Source organism: Rattus norvegicus, chromosome Y (genome assembly GCF_021556685.1).
Source record: "Rattus norvegicus strain SHRSP/BbbUtx chromosome Y, alternate assembly SHRSP_T2T, whole genome shotgun sequence".
In the NCBI taxonomy this organism is placed as follows: Eukaryota; Metazoa; Chordata; class Mammalia; order Rodentia; family Muridae; genus Rattus; species Rattus norvegicus.
The window spans coordinates 34,863,626-34,875,583 of record NC_141555.1 but is presented as its reverse complement, the minus strand read 5'-3'; the positions used below and the strand labels follow the sequence as shown (position 1 = coordinate 34,875,583).

The window sequence follows — 11,958 nt, the reverse complement described above, 5'->3', positions numbered from 1 at the left end:
TATCATACGTATATCACACACACACACACACACACACACATATATATATATATATATATATATATATATATATATATATATATATATATATATATATATGGTGATCAGCCACCAAAATTAGATAAGATTTATGAAGCTAAGAAGTGCATTCTACCAGGAACTGGATATAGATATTTCCTGAGAGACACAGTTAGAGAATGTCTAATACAGAAGTGAATGTTAGTGGCAAACCAGTGAACTGAAAACGGACATCTTGTTGGTAGATTTTGAGACAGTATTTCAATTGTTGAAGGTGCTGTTAACTACAAAAGAACAACATTCTCAATGACCCAGAGCTTTCTGGTACTAGACCAATATTCAAAGAATGAACATAGACAGAAATATGGCTCCAAATGCATATGTGGCAGAGGATTGCTTTTTTGGCACCAATGGAAGGAGAAGCCCTTGGTTCTACCTTGGTTTGTCTCCCAGTTTAAGGGAATGTCAAAGGGCAGAATTATGGTTAGAGAAGAAGGGATTGTGAACAGGTTGTGCTTTAATGGGCAGGAAACTGAGAAAGGAAATAATATTTTAAACGTAAATATAGACTCATCCAGTTTAAAAATCACTTAAATTGATAAAAAATTAAAAAAAGAAAGAAATAAAAGTAAAGAAAACTTCCAACTAATCACAGTTATTTACTCAGAAATCTAAATTGGTATTCAGAGTAATACTTGTAGTAAGACAAAGATGATGAAGTCTCAACTAGAAGCACTTCTTTCTCCGAGATATCCGTGTCAGACACAAAATGCACTATAGGTATCCAAAGCTTGGAGGAGTTTACTTTGACCTGAGGACCCAATACTTGTCTTTACCTCCTTCCTTAGGACCTTTTTCTTCTGGGCAAAAAGAAAAAAAAGGCCATAGATCTCAGAAAAACAACTGTGCCCTCTCAAAATTTTGCTTTGTAATTAGGAAATGAATGATATAAAACCTTTGACATCCAGGTACCATAAGAACAGGGAAGTCCAGATGCTTCTGTGAAGCTTCCAGCTCTTGATTCCCATATGTGTAAGTCTCAGATCAAGTCTATCTCTTCAGCGATACCACTCCAACCCTTCCAAGGGCTCCCTGTACTTTTCAAAGTACCACTTATTTTTCCTTTTTTTTCATACAAAGACAGAAGGTCAGCTTCTTTCTCCCCATCTCTGATCTCTTTATCCTTTTTGTTCTCACTCCCAAATGGCTGTTTACTCTGAATAAGTGGCCAATTAGCAAACCGGAGAGTTACTGAGGGAATATGTGAGAGGCAGTTCCTGTCAGGACAGTAATTGTTACATCACAGAAGAAGCTAGGGCTCTCCTAGTTACAACAAATTTGTCATGGAGGTCCTATTTATGATGTCACTGAGAACGGCCATCTCCTACATGCTAAACAGCTTTCCTTACATTTACCAGATTCGAAGGTGTCCTTTCCAGGTATGTCTCCTGTGACACACTGGAAACCTTTATGTACTCAATCTCTCTTAAGGTAGAGACTTATCTCTGCTCCACTAATGGCCACATGCTCTGAATGAGGAAAGTTAGCCAGAGGCATGGCTTGGGTCTCTAAGATCTAGGAATATGGAGTGCAGGAGATTCTACTGGATAATAATTTTATTCCCAGTTCCATTCCTCTGGCCTATAGTTCAATTTCCTCAGATATCTCTCTTTTCTAAAGGGCAGTATTCTCCCAACAGACCTTTAATTGAGTGAATATTTTATTACATTTTCTTATTGTACATTCCTTGATAGTGGACTTTATATATATTGCTGAATGTGTACTCCAATGTTCTATTATCCTATTCCATTTTTTTGCTCTGATTTTAGAAAAAAGGGGGCCCAGTTCTAAAGTGAATATAATAGTGTAAATATTCTGTATCTACTTAAATGATAAACTCCTAAATCCTTATTTTATCCAAAAATTACCTGACATTAGTAAAGGAAAGGACAACATAGACTATATAATGTGGTTCTGCAGTGGCATTAGATAGCAGTTCTCTAATATCTACCTTCCAGTGTTTCCATGGCCAGATTTGAGGGTTTTGGATGTTTTACCATGATTCTTTATTCAGTCCAAACATAAAGTTCATGACATGGGCTGGGAGAGGAGTGGCTTGAAGTCCAGTGAATCTTCTACTTCAGTAGGTTCATAAGAATAGGAAGGAGTCTATATGGCTTTGTCATTTGTGGATTCTAAAATCTTAACCTAGTAGTGCAGAATCCATGTTAAAAATCCACCAAACACCATAGCTGTACAAGGGACCAAATATATCCTCGTCATTCTGATTGGTGTGCTGTGGAAACTCAGGATTTTTTTTCTTTATTTCCATTTACCTGATGGCAAAGGATGTTGATATTCCTCATTTGAGAATTCATTGTTTAGCTCTACAGACACAGAAACACACACACACACACACGCACACACACACACATTCAGCAACCAGATGTAGATAAGAGTGATGAAGCTAAGGAGTCTATGCTGCCAGTGAACTGAAAATTGACATCTTGTTGGTAGGGTTTGAAAAAGGATTAAAAGAGCTAAAGGTGCTTTCAACACCATAAGAACAACAATGCAAATGCAACAGAGATTTCTGGTAATAAACCAATATTCAAAGACTGTACATTGATAGAACTATGGCTCCAACTGCATATGTTGCAAAGGATGGCCTTGGGGTCACCAATGGAAGGAGAAGTCATTGGGTTTGACTCCAAGTTCAAGGCAATGTCAGGGGGCAGTAAGGTGGGTTATAGAAGAAGGGGAGCAGAATTGTATAGGCTAATTATGGAAAAGAAACTGGGAAAGGAAATAACATTTGAAATTCAAATGTAGAAATATCCAGCTAAAAAAGCAATAAAATTTTATAAAAAATAAAAACAATGAAAGAAAGAAAAGAAATCTGCCAGCTAATCAAACCTATTGACTCAGAAATCTAAAGAGTCACTGTCAGAGAATGGTATTCAGAGTAATACAAGTGGAAAGACTGAGATGATGAAGTCTCAACTAGAAGCTCTTCTCCTCCAGATATCAGTGTTATAAACAAATTACACAATAGGAATCCAAAGCATGGAGGTGTTTACACTGCTGAGGAGACCATACTTTTCTTTCCTTTGATTCTTTGAACCTTTTTCTTCAGAGCAAAATGAGTAAAAGCCACGAGCTCTGAGAAGAACAAATGTGCCCTTCCCAACAACTGGCTTTTGTATTGAAGAAATTGATTACATAAACGCTCTGACTTCCAGGAACCATATCAAGCAGGGAAGTCCAGATGATTCTAAGAAGATCGCAGCACCTGATTCCCATGTGTGGAAGGCTCAGATAAAGGCTACTACTTCTGCAATCCCAATCAATACCTACCCAAGACTCACTGAACTTTCCCATGGACCAGATTTGAGGGTGCCCTTTCCAAGAGTGTCTCCTGTGACATACTGGAAACCTTTACATATTATATATCTTTAAAGCTAGAGACTTCTCTTTGCTTCATTAGTACTTACATGTTCGGAATAGAGAATGTTGGTCAGGGGCTTGGCATGGGTAAAAAAGATCTAGGAACATGGTGTGGAGGAGAATATTCTGGATAATAATTTCACTTCCACGTCCATTTTTGTGACATACAATTCAAGTTCCTAGGTTTTCTCTGTTTCCTAAAGTCCAATATTTTCCCTCCAGACGTTAAATTGAATGAATATTGTATTACATTTTCTTATTGTACATTCTTTGAAAGAGGACTTTATATATATTCCTGAATGTGTACTCAAAAATTCTGTTTTCTAATTTTATAATTATAATTATAAAATTAAAATTATAAAAATTATTAATTATAATTTTATATTTTTGTAATGATATTGGCAACAAAGTGGGCCCAGCTAAAGCATGAATATAACAATATAAATATTGTATACCTACTTCTAATGATAATGTCCCAAATCCTTATTTTATACAAAAATTACCAGCCATCAATAAAGCAAAGGAGAACATAGACCCTAGAATACGGTTCTAAATTTCTTTTAGGCTTGAAAAATTTTGCCTAGAAAGTTTTGTAGTTGTATTTGTGTCTTTATCCCTCCACTGGTGTCCTTCCGGGCTACAGGAGTTGGCCTCTTAATGTTCCATATCACCAATGTAAGTCACAGCTTCGGTAAACCCCATTGATTCGTGCGTACCTTCATTATCCCGGACTCTTTCTCTTCCTGGAGATTTCCCCTACCTCCTCATCTCTAAAAGTTCAAGATATCCTTTCCTTCTCCTGACTATCGGGTCATATCTCCTCTCCCTTCCAACACAGGATCCATTTTCCTCTTCCTTCCATCTCCCATCTAGTTCCTTCCCTCAATCGGCCTCCTAGACAATTTTATGCCCATTCTACATGAGACTCAATCATATTCACTTGGGGCATTCTTCTTGTGTATCTTCTTTGTATCTATGAGCTTAGTGGAGAATGTCCTGTAGTTTACGGATAATATTACTTATAATTGAGCAATTTCAAAAACCCTGCTGGATCATATTTTTATATTAGTATTCAACTTTGAAAATGATAATTTAATATGTGTGAATGTCTGGAGGAACAAATTTAAGTAAAAAAAAAAAACTTAAAACATAGATCAAATCACAGATTTTAAAAGTTGACCTAATAATAAAATTGTCTACTATCATAAAGTTTGATTATATCACAGGCAATTTTTTAAGTGGTACAATAAATTTGGCAGACAAATGATGTTTTTACCAAATAATTATGGATAATTTGACTAAGATCAAATAAGATAAATATATTATTTCCATTTTGATATCACTTGCTGGCACTTTTCCTCAAACATGATGTATATAGCATTAAACATAATGGTATTAGATTTAAATTTTAATATTTATTTTAACCTAACCTATAAAGTAACAGGTTGTCTTATTTTATTCTTGTTGACATTCAACCTCATCCTCGCTTTTTCAGTTCTTTATTCCTTCCTGTCCTATGTCCCTCACCACTTATACTAGTCTCACTTCATTATTCTTACATCTACATCCATATCCCACATGTTCAATATCTTCCATGGCACACTGTTTAAAACCCAACTTTCTAATGTCTGCGACCTATATCAGTTAAATAAACTCAAACCATCCACAGCTTCACATAAATACAAGTATATTAGAAGGAGATTCTATGATCTATATGAGGAAGAACACATGGTATTTGCCTTTCTGAGTCTTTGCTACCTTACTCGGTATATTTTCTAGTTACGTTTATTTTCCTGAAACCATGATAGTTTAGTTTTCCTAGGGCTTAATGAAATACCATTTCGTATATTGTCATATTCTTATGTATCTACATATCAATGAACATTCCTTACTATTCTCAATAAAACAACAATAGATTTTTTTGTGAATAATGATGAGAAAGCTCAGATAGAGAAGTCAAGATTAATTACTGACAAACTAAGAAAAAAATTTTACAGATAAAAATTTGTGGTTATGTTAACTAGATCAGTGTATGCTAAGGTTAATAAAGGTTGTGGTATATATAATGTTTTAATACTAATTATAATTGTAGAATATTCATACTTTAGAGAATGTTTATAAAATTGTCCATCACTAAGTGATTTTCCACTAATAATTTAATATTTTATAAAATATTTTTGTTATATATATATATATATATATATATATATATATTTACCTATTTACCTTAAAAATAAAGAACATTAAGAAGATACTGTCATAAAATTCAATAATAACACCAAAGACCTGTTAAATTAATTAAAAACGGACTAGAAGTTATGGAAAACCTCTTCAGTTAAATTAAGAGAATTAGAAAAGTGATAGCATTTTAATAGAAATGCACGTGTCAAACAATATACTATAAAATCCTGAAACTATACTAAGATGGTTACTATTCATTCCTATGTGCTAAGGATTCATCAATAAGCATGGTATATGAAGAGAAGGCATATATCAGAAAAATTTATTCATGTTTAACATACTAACTTTCTTCATAAAACTCAAGCGGACAATTCTCTTTTTTGTTGCTTAAAAAGTTTGTACAAAGCACGGCTTTTGATTATAACATAATATTTCAAAACTATCATTAAATATGCAAAGATCTTAACACAAAACCCAGTGTTTTCAGAGCAACCATACAACTTAAGAAGAAAAGAAAACATTTTTAAGTACATAAATATGCGTAATGAAGTCCCCACCTTACCAGTAACAGACGGGTCAAATTTATTGATCTATATATTACCTAGAATACTCTATCCCAGTTCATTGTTCCTTAGCATATGTTTTTCCTCATCTTTCTCTGTTTCTTATCTTCTGAAAGCAGGTGGTATTTCTCATAAAATTAGTTCAAATCATAAAATCTTCACTCAACAAAAAGAAAGTGTTTACATTAGAGGAAAACCAATTAAAGGTTCTCATTCTTTATTGTGCAAAATTTTATATTTGATTTTGTATGCTTAATATGCTTCTACACCTTAGTGATGACCTTTCAAGATTGGCCTGAAATTCACCATTCTTAATTCACAATGTAAAGCCCTTTAGCTAATCACAGAAAAGCCTTCAAAGTGTATTTACATAGGTTTATTTAATAAAAATTCAACTTATAGTTTAAGGGAATAGTGATGTAAAGCACCTTTTCTTACATTTTCGGTGCCTTCAGATTATTTTATAGCTAAGTCATTTCATTAGAATGAAGAAAAAATTATTAACATCTTACTAAAATAAAATGAGAATTTTTTTCTCTGTATAATACGGAACTTATTCTTGAACATTTTTTTGACAGTGTTTCTTTTATATCCCTGGCAGTACCAGAAAACTCTCTCTCTCTCTCTCTCACCTTTTCTCTCTTTCTCTCTCTGTAGACCAAGCTGGCCTTGAACTTAGAGTTCTGCCTGCTTCTGCTCCCTAGTACTAAGATTAAAGGCCTGTGCAACCACACCACGTGCTTTTCTACATCTTTAACAAGCTCTTTTCTGATTATATTCCAAATCTTATGAAGTTAGTTCCCTAAAGTACCTAGAAGAAATCCAATACCAAAAATATATTTTGCATATCTAAGTCCCTCTTCCCAAGTTCCTCCTTGATCTAGTCTCCTAGCAAGCTCTCTGAAGGAACTGAAAACAATAAATGTTTGCTTTCATTACAGGAATAAAGAAAAGGACTGTTTACTGCACAATCTCATGATATCACAGAACAATTCTTCCAACACTACAAAGTGAAATCTCATAAAAAGATGGGTACCCGAAGCCACAGTTTATTACCTTCTATTTGGTTGTGCACACTGTGACCACCATTCATTTTAATCAGGTTTAACACAAAGGTAATCTCTGCCCCAAGAATCCATTTCTACTATATTGACATATGCAGCCATGTTCAGTTAAATTTAAGCACCAACCGCACCAAAGTAAGGATTTATAAAATATCCAACAGAAACATGGGAAGACATTCTACAAAAATAAATTCATACCGAATAAATAAACAAAAGGTCTTTTACTTTTTGTAACACAACATCTATCCATTTTTATTATATTAATTGATTCTGTGTACATTCACAAGCAAAGAAAATTGTATTTAAGCCAGGAAACAACTTGTGAGACTTAGTTCTCTCTATTATTTAGACTATGAAGACTAAACGTAGATATCAATGCTTAATAGAAAGCAATTTTAAATGTTGTGTCATTTAACTGTTTCTCAGATTTTTTTGTATAATTGAAAAAGTATAGCTAAATCTTGTTATTTAATATTTTTCCCACTCCATTTTATTATCTACTTTAACTCTGAGTAATAAGTCCAAATGGGATCTGATTACATATATTGGCCACATATGTATTTTTCTAAAACTTATAAGGCAAAGTTTTATATGCTAAAATGTACACTTTTGGGAGTACTGGAATTTAGTTCATCCTTTTTCATTATTTTCTCTGAAAGACTATTATTTACTAATTTGTTTTAAATTTTTAGAATTATTTTGTGTGTGTGTGTGTATGTGTGTGTGTGAGTGTGCCTGTTTGAGTATACATACATACATATACATGTTCATTTGATAATTCAAATAAAATAAGACCAGAGAAAGTAGCTTGAGTGATATTGACAATTTATGGACATAGTTAATTTTTGTATATGATGTATATATAACCTTGAAAATATTTTCTGAGTATTTTTCAAAAGCAATTTTTAAATATGTACACTAGATCACACATGCTAATTGCATTTTTATCTTTTTCCACACTAATTTTATCTCATTGGATGTCTAGAAAGAAATACATGGATCCATGAATCATGTCTTAACTCCAACTGTAGGTAGAATCAATGATAGATCTTACTTTTACTCACCTTTAGTTCATAAATTATATATTTAATTTGCTCTATTTATATTAGAAACGTGTGCCATATATATATATATATACATATATATATATTCATTGATAACTTCCTTCTGTCAACAAACATTAAGAATTAATTATTTATATGCATTATTACAAAATCTAAGAACATTTAGTTTCTTCCATAATCAGCTACCATAATGCATAAATATTAGAACCATTTCCTGACTGACGCTATTAACAAAAAGTACTTGATGTACCATTCCTATAAACATATTTTGATATTATCCATCAAAGTGTCTTCACGGAGATGTCTAACTTTTACTAAAGGGAAATATAGTAAAATTGTTATTATCTTTGAGTCACAAATGATGTCAGTATTTTTCCATTCTATATTTATTTAAATTGTAAAATACAGTTCTTTTAAAATAAGGCATAGAAAATAGGGACATATTGGCTATAGACAGCAAAAGAGACCAAAGAAATTAATGCTAAACTCTAATATTTGAGCCAATATCAGAAATGGGAAATGATATTTTACTATTAATTTAATGAGACATAGTGTCATTTTTATTTAATAATTTTTCCTGAATATTTTATGTATTTTCAGTTCAAATGGTATATCCTTTCCTACCTTTCCCATAAACCCCCACTTCAGCTTCTTTGAGGATGTTCCCATTCCCACCCACCCACCTCAACCTCAATCCTCTGGCATTACCCTACACTGGGGATATAAGTCTTCACAGTATTAAAGGCTTTTCCTTCCAATCATGCTCGACAGTGCATTTCTCTGCCACACATGTGGCTGGTATCGTGGGTTCCTCAATCTGTACTCACTAGTGGGTTGTTTAATCCCCCGAATTTATAGTGGGATCTTGTTGGTTGGTGGTGTTGTTTTTCCTGGGGTTTTGCAAATCCCTTCAGATCATTAAGTATTTTCTCTAAAACTTCCATTGAAACCCACTTGTTTAATCCAATGGTTAGCTGCAACCATCCTCATTTATATCAGTAGGGATCTGTCAGAGCCTCTCATGAGACATCCATATCTGATTTCTATCAGTAAGGATTTGTTGGCATCAGCAATAAAGTCTGGATTGGGTGGCGGCATAGTGGATGGATCCCCACGTGGGGCAGTCTCTGGTTAACCCTTCTTCAGTCCCTGCTTGACTCTTTATCATTGTATTTCCTCCCATGAATATTTAGTTCCTTTTTCTTAGAAACAATGTAGCATCCACATTTTGGTCTTCTTTATGCTTGGGCTTCATATGACCTGTGGATTCTTTCTTATGAATATGTTTGTGTGTGTGTGTCTGTTTATAATACAATATATATGTATGTATGCACATATAATTATATATATATATATTGTTGCTATACACATATAGCATCATGTGTCCTTGTTACATGTTGGAGCATCTTTTGGGTAAATAACCAAGAAGTGGTATTGCAGGATCCTCATGTATTACCAATTGTGTTAGAAAATTCCAGACTGATTTCCAGAGTGGTTATACCAGCTTGCAATCCCACCAACATTGGAGGAGTGTTCCTCTTTCTCTACCTCCTTTTAATTATCATTTGTCATCTGAATTTGTTTTTATCTTAGCCATTCTGATTGGTGTGCTGTGGAACCCCTCAGGTTTTTTTTTTTTTTTTTTTTTTTTTTTTGGTTTACATTTACCCGATGGGTAAGGATGTTGATATACCTTAGTTAAGAATTCATTGTTTAGCTCTATACACCATTTTGAAAGGACTATTTGATTCCCTGTAACATAATTCCTTGAGTTTTTGTTTAGATTGAATTTAGCCCTCTATCATATGTAGGATTGGTAAAGATCTTTTCTTAATCGATTGGTTGCTCCTTTTTCCTAATGACAGTGCCTTTTTCCTTACAAAAGCTTTACAATTTTATGAAGTTCCATTTGTCAAATCTTGATCTTAGAGCATAAGCCATTGGTTTTATAGTCAGGAAATTTCCCCAGTGCCCAAGTGTCCAAGATTCTTTCACATTTTTTCTTCTATTAGTGTTAGGTTATATGATTTTATGTGGAGACCCTTGATCCACTTTGACTTGAGCTTTGCATGCGGTGATAAGAATTGATTGATTTCCCTTCTTCTGCATGCTAATTTCCAGTCAAACCAGCATTATTTGTTGAAAATGCTATGTTTATTCCATTGGATGGTTTTGGCTCCTTTGTCAAATATCAAGTGCCTGGGATGTGCCTTCATTTCTGGGTCTTCAATTCTATTCCATTGATGTGAGTATCTGTCTCTGTACCATAACCATTAAATTTTTATCATTATTTTTCTGTTATACAGTTTGAGGTAAGGGATAGTGATTCCCAAAGAAGGAAAAGATCTTTACCAATCATGCAACAGATAGAGGCCTTATATCCAAAATGTACTAATAACTCAAGAAGTTAGACCGCAGGGAGACAAATAACCCTATTAAAAGTGAGGTTCAGAGCTAAACAAAGAATTCACAGCTGAGGAATGCCAAATGACTAAGAAACACCTAAAGAAATGTTCAACATCTTTAGTCATAAGGGAAATGCCAATCAAAACAACCCTGAGATTTCACTTCACACCAGTGAGAATGGCTAAGACCAAAAACTCAGGTGACAGCAAATGCTGGCGAGGATGTGGAGAAAGAGGATCACTCCTCCATTGTTGGTGGGAATGTACAACCATTCTCGAAATCAGTTTGGAGGTTCCTCAGAAAATTGGACATTGAACTGCCTGAGGATCCAGCTATACCTCTCTTAGGCATATACCCAAAAGATGCCCCAGCATATAAAAAAGACACATGCTCCAGTATGTTTATAGCAGCCTTATTTTAATAGCCAGAAGCTGGAAAGAACCCAGATGCCCTTCAACAGAGGAATGGATACATAAAATGTGGTACATCTACACAATGGAATGTTACTCAGCTATCAAAAACAATGCCTTTATGAAATTCATAGGCAAATTGATGGAACTGGAAAATATCAACCTGAGTGATGTAACCCAATCCCAGAAAAACACATATGGTATGCACTCATTAATATGTTGCTATTAACCCAAATGCTTGAATTACCCTAAATGCCTAGAACACATGAAATTCAAGATGGATGATCAAAATGTGAATGCTTCACTCCTTCTTTAAAAGGGGAATAAGAATACCCTTGGCACGGAATAGAGAGGCTAAGATTAAAACAGAGACAGAAGGAACATCCATTCAGAGCCTACCCTACGTGTGTCCCATACATATACAGCCACCCAATTAGACAAGATGGATGAAGCAAAGAAGATCAGGCAGACAGGAGTCAGTTGTAGATATCTGCTGAGAGACACAGCCAGAATATGGCAAATACTGAGGCAAATGCCAGCAGCAAAGCACTGAACTGAGAACAGGAAACCCGTTGAAGGAATCAGAGAAATAACTGGAAGAACTTTAGGGGCTCTAGACCCCATATGAACAACAATATCAAGCAACCAGAGCTTCCAGTGACTAACCCAGTACCTAAAGACTATGCATGGACTGACCCTGAACTCTGACCTCATAGTAGCATTGAACATGCTAGTAAGATCACTCATTTAAGGGGAAGTCTTTGGTCCTGCTAAGACTGAACCCCTAGTGAACATGTTTGTTGGG

General features: G+C 34.3%; 1 long non-coding RNA gene across 1 annotated transcript in view; it reads left to right on the top strand.

Moving 5' to 3' along the window:
• Positions 1-1,415: 1,415 nt before the first annotated feature.
• Positions 1,416-11,958, top strand: part of LOC147998007 (uncharacterized) — a 40,440-nt gene continuing 29,897 nt past the window's right edge. The window contains exon 1 of the long non-coding RNA XR_015647437.1: positions 1,416-1,457. This is a non-coding gene — a long non-coding RNA (uncharacterized LOC147998007). The remainder of the gene's footprint in view (positions 1,458-11,958) is intronic.